A 7,851-nucleotide genomic window follows, 5' to 3' on the forward strand; every position below is an offset into this window, starting at 1 on the left:
ATATTTATCAAAAATATTAGATAACAGATCTAATATTTATGAACAAAAAACACGATAGGATATTATTAATTTCGATAAAATACAGATTGACCTTTTTTAAAAACGATTATGAAGTTATATGCTAAATATCATAAAAAGGATAGAATATCTATCAAAAATATCAGATTACGAATATGATATTTATGAACCAAAAACACGATAGGATTATATAAACTTTTTTTAAATCTATTTCTATCGGTTTTTTTAAGCAGGTGCGACCGGCGTCATTACCTGACCCGTCCACATCGGCCGATACTGTGGGGGAAAAAATGACCGAAGCCCACGGTGAGGACACCGAGAAAAAGTGGAGCGACGGCCAAGAAACCGGAGTCCACGGCCAGAATACCAAGGTGGAGCGGACCGACGGTTGCGGAACGTGGGGGGAAAGCAAGAACACCGAGGAAGAACGGATCAACGGTCAGGGGTAGAAAGGAACGGTGAGAGGTTAAAAAACGAGCGGTCGTGAAACGTACCGCGACCGAGGGCGAGCCGCTCAGACAGGTGGTGGGTAGTATGTAAGAATATTAGAATAAGATTAAAATAATATGTAGGATTTAAGTGTGATATTAACGGAAGTAAACGGAGGCTGAGAGTCGAAGAGGGGGCGCGCGCGGGCGAAAAACGCCACCGTGAATGATGAAGGGGGGAGAAAGGGAATATAAGCGGTGGAGTGGAGAGCATCGAGGCTTTTTTCCGGAAGTCACGAAAGAGAGTGAGAGTGATACGCGATCGGGAGGACCAAAAATCCGAGGTTTGTTCGGAGACAAAAGACTTTTGCGAACGAATGTAGAACGAAGGCGCACGCGATTTCGAAGGGACGAGCGAGCAACCGCCACGAGGACGGTTGGGGACCGGGGCATTATATTTTCTTCTGTATCGAGTTGTTAAAGAATAAATACAGTAATAGCATCTATAAATTTCACGAAGTTGGTCATTTCAACGGCTAATTCCCACCCGAGTGAAGAAATTCCTTGAATCTTGGAGGTGAAAGGTTCTGGCGACCGTGAAACGGGGACATAGGCGGACAGGCAATCGAAAACCCGTTCGATCCCGCCAATAGGGCATAAATCGGCAGTGAGGACCCGGTCCATCCATCCGGTACTGGCCAAAGGCGAACGAGGCGAGCTGCCGGGACAACCGCAACGCGACGGTGAAGAGAAATTCGGTCACACAGAATAATACGGACATTACAGCGATTGACGCTTGAAACTTTTCCATTGGCTCAACCAATTTACCAATCAAAAAGTTTTATATTAAATTAATCAATTAATGGGCAATCTCAAAACATTGATTGCGTTCAAAAAGCAGAATGCTTTCTTTGTTAGAAATTTTCTTCGTGTCGATTGGATTATACTTTTAGATCTAGACTAGAGGAATAGTCTTATCTCAGAGAAAAGAAAATTTTCAACAGTTGCAAAATAAAATAATGCGTTCCAAAACTTTACTCCGAGTAAGAGAGTTAACTCATGGTCGTTCTAAAATGTGAAGAAACCTACTATATGGGCGGAGCTAGTTCGTTCCAAAACACATAGTAAATGTACTCAGAGTTAACTTTTCCAATCCTGCCTGCGAGGTGGGTTGATATAGTCCTAGATTATGGAAGCGCGACCGGGTATTACGAGTCCTGATTGGACTCGTAAATGTCCAATCATAAAATTGATTCGTCGGTATTATAAATGGCTGCCGAATAAATAAATTTACATCGATAATTGTTATGATAAATTAGAACATTTTATTTGAATATAAATAGTAGCTTACTCTGACTTACTCTGTCTCCCCACTACTCCGGATTCATTTACTTTACTCGAGTCAGTTTTGGAATGTACCTTCAGGAACTTCCCTTGAAAAAATCCATGTGGATTTCCACATGGAAATCCATACGAATTACCATGGTAATTTGGGCCAAAAATCCCTGGATTTTTACATGGAATTCATATGGAATCGATATGGAATTCATGTGTAATTTATATGGAATTCATATGGAATCACGAATTAAGATTCTACAATAAGACTAATTAAGATTCTACAATTAAGATTCTACAACAAGACTTATATTACAGACGTGATATTGAATCAATAACGTATCATTTCATAATCATTACGGTAAAGATCAGTAATGATTCCGGTACAAGATTTTAACAAAAAATTTGTTGGATGAGTCAGAGTCCTGACATGTGGAGGCGTTGGCACGAGCGCCATCTCAATTCGCATTGGTCGCGGTTGGTGGTTCCACTCTCTTGCGCACTGTACGAGTGATCCCCATACGGTACACGCGTACGACGGACGCTTTTGAAGGGGACTTACGACCTTTTGTTTTTCCTTTTTATTTTGAGTCAGCAGCGCGTATTAAGTTCTCAGCACTCTTTGTAATTTGTCTAACAGAATAAACTGTGAGCTTATCCAACGGAAATCACGGACTTATTTCGCCACCTTCCAACAGGTTATGGGCCCAGTGGCGTGATAGTAACACGTGCTGTGAGCGTGCTCTTGAAACGTGGACGGTAGCTTTCTTATTAACACGTCTGAGCATTGTGCGATTACGCAAGATACTGGTAAATATGGCCGAGACCACGCGAGTGACAATTGCAAAGTTAGACAATGACAATTATCAGACCTGGAAGTATAAAATGGAACTATTGCTTATAAAGGAAGACTTGTGGGATACAGTAAGCGAGGCAACGCCGACGGAACCCACGTCATCATGGATTAAGAGGGATAACAAGGCGCGCGCAACGATCTGCCTATTGGTCGAAGACGGGCAGCTGACTCAAGTGAGAGATGCGAAAAGCGCTAAAGAGGCGTGGAATTCTCTGAAAGCATATCACGAGAAATCAACGTTATCAAATATCGTGTTCCTGTTCAAAAGCGTTGTGAATCAAAAATTGCAGGAAGGTGGAGATATGGAAACGCACATTAATACCTGACAGATCAAATGGACAAACTTGCGACACTGGGAGAAAAGCTTCAAGACAATCTAAAAATAGCTATAATCTTGGGAAGTCTGCCCGACTCGTACAGCACCTTGGTGACTGCACTCGAGACGAGAAAGCAAGAGGATTTAACTCTGCCTATCGTCAAAGGAAAGCTAGTGGACGAATACAAGCGTCGCAGATGTAACAGTGTTGAGGACAAGAGTGAAAACGCTCTTAAGGTAGGCGGTGCGGACACAACGAAATGCTTCTTCTGCAAAAAGCTCGGACATTTGAAAAAGGACTGTCGGAGATACAAACGCTGGCTGACGAATAAGGAACGTGCGGGAAACGTCGATACCGATAAAGATCGCGATAAGGATGATTCGGTGCATTATTGCTTTAAGATGAAGAATTCGGTTCAAGTGTTAGACCAAGGTTGGTGTTTAGACTCGGGGTGTACCAGTCACATGGTCAACGACAGGAGTTTCTTTACGAAACTCGAGCCAGCGCGAGACGTTGTTAAACTTGCGGACGATACAATTGCACGAGTCGAAGGGATCGGCGCAGGAACTTTGAAGGTCATCGGAGCCGAGAGGGGCGTAGTACTGGTAAAACTGGAAAGTGTGTTGTACGTGCCATCATTGAAGCACAGCCTGTTATCGGTGAGAAAATTGACTGATTTGGGGCTCAAGGTCGAGTTCGAGAATGAAGGTTACGATATTTCTCGAGACGGCAAGACCATAATCAAAAACGTACTGAAGAATGGACTATATTTCGTTCGAGGTTATCAACACGAAGGACTGCAAGTGCAATCATCTCACACTAAGGATTGTCAACACACCTGGCATAGAAAGCTGGGACACAGGGATCCAGAGGCTGTAAGGCTTTTGGTCAATAAAAGACTGGCAATCGGGATCAAGCTCACCGACTGTGGAATTCGCACTACTTGCGAATGCTGCATCAAGGGAAAAATGGCGAGGAAGCCATTTCCGAAGAAGTCGGAGTCAAAGACGAAGGAAGTTTTGGACATGCTGCATACTGATCTCTGTGGACCAATGAGGACCATTACACCAGGAGGAAAGAAATACATTCTGACAATTATAGACGATTTCAGTCGCTATACGGAAATCTTCTTGCTGGATAAGAAGTCAGCGACGGCGGACGCAATGAAGGAATATCTCGAAATGGTGAAGACCAAGTTTGGAAAAAGGCCGAAGGTTATCAGGTCCGACAGGGAGAGAGAGTACATGTCCAATGACTTCGTTCAGTACCTGAAGAAAAACGGGATTCGAGTGCAACTCACGGCTCCCTATTCTCCGCAACAAAATGGAGTGGCGGAGAGAAAAAATAGGTACTTGACAGAAATGACTCGTTGTATGCTTTTGAATGCGGACATGCACAATAGGTATTGGGGTGAGGCCTTGAGCACTGCAAATTTCTTGCAAAATAGGCTGATCACTAAAGCCACAGACAGGACACCCTATGAACTTTGGGAATCAAAGTTGCCAGACCTTAGCGACCTACATGTATTCGGCTCGACAGCCTATGTGCAAATACCAAAGATAAAGCGTGATAAACTCGCAGCGAAGGCAGAGAAGTTGATATTCGTGGGATACGCGAAAGGGAGCAAGGCATTTCGACTAATAGACACCAAAACGAACAAAATCGTGATAAGTAGAGATGTCGTGTTTGTCGACGAAGAAAGTTCTCGGGAGCTGAGTCATGATCACGTGCAAGTGGACTTGGAAGAGATATCTGATCCAGACAAGGTAAACAGACCGATCAGATCCGGGGAAAGTTCAGATACAAACGAGTCAGATGACGATGAACTAATCGAGAGCAGCAGTACCGAGCTTTCTGACGACGTATTCACTGACGTTGAGGAGGAGGCTGTTGTCGAGCAGCAACAAGGGTTGCGAAAGTCGAGCCGCTCGACGAAGGGTAAGAATCCAGACAGATTCGAAGCAGGAACTACAAATTTAATGTTTCAGACAGCGGAACCCCAAACAATGGCGGAAGCAATAAAAGGACCAGATCGAGAGAAATGGCTTAAGGCGATGAAAGAAGAAGTGCAATTGCTAAAGGAAAACGAGACATGGAAACTCGTAGAATTGCCAGATAACCGGAAACCAATCGGAAGCAAATGGGTCTACAAACTAAAACTCAGCGATTCCGGGCAAATTTCCAGATATAAAGCTCGTCTGATCGCACAGGGGTTCTCGCAGAAATTTGGCACAGATTATGACGAGGTCTTTGCACCAGTCGTAAGACAGGAGACGATTAGGATTTTTCTGACGCTCGCAGGACAGCGAAGCTACGTCGTGAAGCAATACGATGCAAAGACAGCATTTCTGAACGGGGACTTGAAGGAGACCATATTTATGACGCAACCAGAGGATTTCCACGAGAAAGGAAAAGAGCACAAGGTTTGTAAGTTAAAGAAAAGTTTATACGGGCTCAAGCAAGCCGCGAGGGTCTGGAGCGACAAATTGAGAGACACTCTGAAAAGACAAAAATTCACGCAGTGCGAGGCAGACCCCTGCCTCTACGTGAAGAATCAATTGACAGCGCCTGTCTTCCTGATTGTATATGTCGATGATCTGTTGATGGCGAGCAAGAGACGGGAGGATATTGACGACGCTGAGAAGGCGCTTAAGCAGTCGTTAAACCTGACCGCGCTGGGAGAACCAAGGAATTACCTGGGTTATAGAATTTAAAGGAAGGACGGTACCTTTTTCCTAGATTAGAGCTCATACATTGAAAAGATTGTAAGGAGTTCAAGGATGGAGGACGCGAAGTGTTCGAGCGTTCCACTTGACGTGGGGTACTTTAAGCAAGATCGAGCTGTTGGACTTCTGGAGGACAACGGCGGCTATTAAAAACTTATCGGGAAACTCTTATATGTAGGAATAACGGCACATCCGGATGTGTTAGCATACGGTGGCCCCTACGAAGACGGATTGGAACGAAGCGAAGCGAGTAGTAAGATACCTAAAGGGGACTAAGAATCTGATGCTGAGATTGGGATCATCGAAGGGAGCCGAAACGCTCATCGCATATATGGATGCAGATTGGGCACAAAACAGGGAGGAAAGAAAATCCAATAGCGGGTATGTGATTCAACTTTATGGGGCAACGATCGCGTGGGGTTGCAGGAAGCAAACTTGCGTCGCGCTGTCCACCACTGAGGCCGAGTACATCGCCCTCTCGGAGGGATGCAAAGAGCTTTTATGGGTACGTATAGTATTAAAGTGCTTTAACAATAGACCATCGGGCGCAACGAAAGTGTACGAAGATAATCAAAGCTGCTTGAAGATGCTGGAAAATAGCAAGTCAAGCAGTAGAACTAAGCACGTTGACGCAAAGTACCATTTTGTGAGGGACCTAAGTGCAGGGGGAGAGATTGTTTTCGAGTACTGTCCAACGGAGGACATGCTAGCTGATCTGCTGACAAAACCTCTTGGGAAGACAAGATTGAAGAGGCTATGAGAAAGGATCGGTCTGTTATCGGGAGATAATGATTAAGGAAGATTAACCTGGGACGAGATGTCGAGGAGGAGTGTTGGATGAGTCAGAGTCCTGACATGTGGAGGCGTTGGCACAAGCGCCACCTCGATTCGCATTGGTCGCGGTTGGTGGTTCCGCTCTCTCGCGCACTGTACGAGTGATCCCCATACGGTACACGCGTGCGACGGACGCTTTCGAAGGGGACTTACGACCTTTTGTTTTTCTTTTTTATTTTGAGTCAGCAGCGCGTATTAAGTTCTCAGCATTCTTTGTAATTTGTCTAACAGAATAAACTGTGAGCTTATCCAACAAAAATCACGGACTTATTTCGCCACCTTCCAACAAAATTTTTTTATTTTATTTTATAATTACATCTTATTATTTTTTAGAATTTAATTTGTGTTTATTCTATTTTGCATATTCCCTATTTTATTAATAATTACAATTACGTTGTTATAATTTTTAAAAACAAATCAAGATTGAACCTGGGATCCCTAGAATAGCAGACTTGTACGCTAACGCTAAGCTAATGATACTTTTTGTAAGCAACTTTTTTTTCCGGTATACAGTGCCCGCCAAAAGTTCCGGGCTACCTAAATAACTTTTGAATGGTTTGTAATATAGGATTGAAATTTATAGGAATACAATGGAATCACAAAGTCTATTATTTAATCACAAAAACACCCTTTTCCGCACCTCCGGGGGGCGGGAGTAAAAGGAGGTCAAAAAATCTTAAATGGAATGTGGGGTCGAGTGAGGGCTCGTTCAAAAGGGCTTTCCGAAACGAGAAAAACGCGGGGTCGCTGAGCTCTCTACGATTTTTTTTCGCAGAGTTATGATTATTTAAACATTTGAAATAAGGACCCCGCGGTTCGTCACTTCCGCCGTATTTTATGACTTCAAACCCTCTCTGTTGTATGTATGTGCGCGCGTGTGCGTGTGCGTGTGCGTGTGTGTGTGTGTGTGTGTCACATAGAGATAAAAACCTCGCGGTTCGTCACTTCCGCCGTATTTTATGTAACACACTGTGTAACACACAACACACACACGCACACGCGCTCGTACACGCACACACACACGCACACGCACGCATGCACACACACACACACACACGCACATATACATATATTATATAAACACGCACGCACGCACGCACGCACGCACGCACGCACGCACGCACGCACGCACGCACGCACGCACGCACGCACGCACGCACGAACGCACGCACGCACGCACGCGACGCAGTCGCACGCACGCACGCACGCACGCACGCACGCACGCACGCACGCACGCACAACATAGAAGGTTTGGAGTCATGAAACATGGCGGAAGTGACGAACCGCGGGGTCCTTATCTCAAATGTTTAAATAATCATAACTCTGCGAAAAAAAAT

This window comes from Wasmannia auropunctata, unplaced genomic scaffold (assembly GCF_000956235.1).
Source record: "Wasmannia auropunctata unplaced genomic scaffold, wasmannia.A_1.0 LD335744.1, whole genome shotgun sequence".
In the NCBI taxonomy this organism is placed as follows: Eukaryota; Metazoa; Arthropoda; class Insecta; order Hymenoptera; family Formicidae; genus Wasmannia; species Wasmannia auropunctata.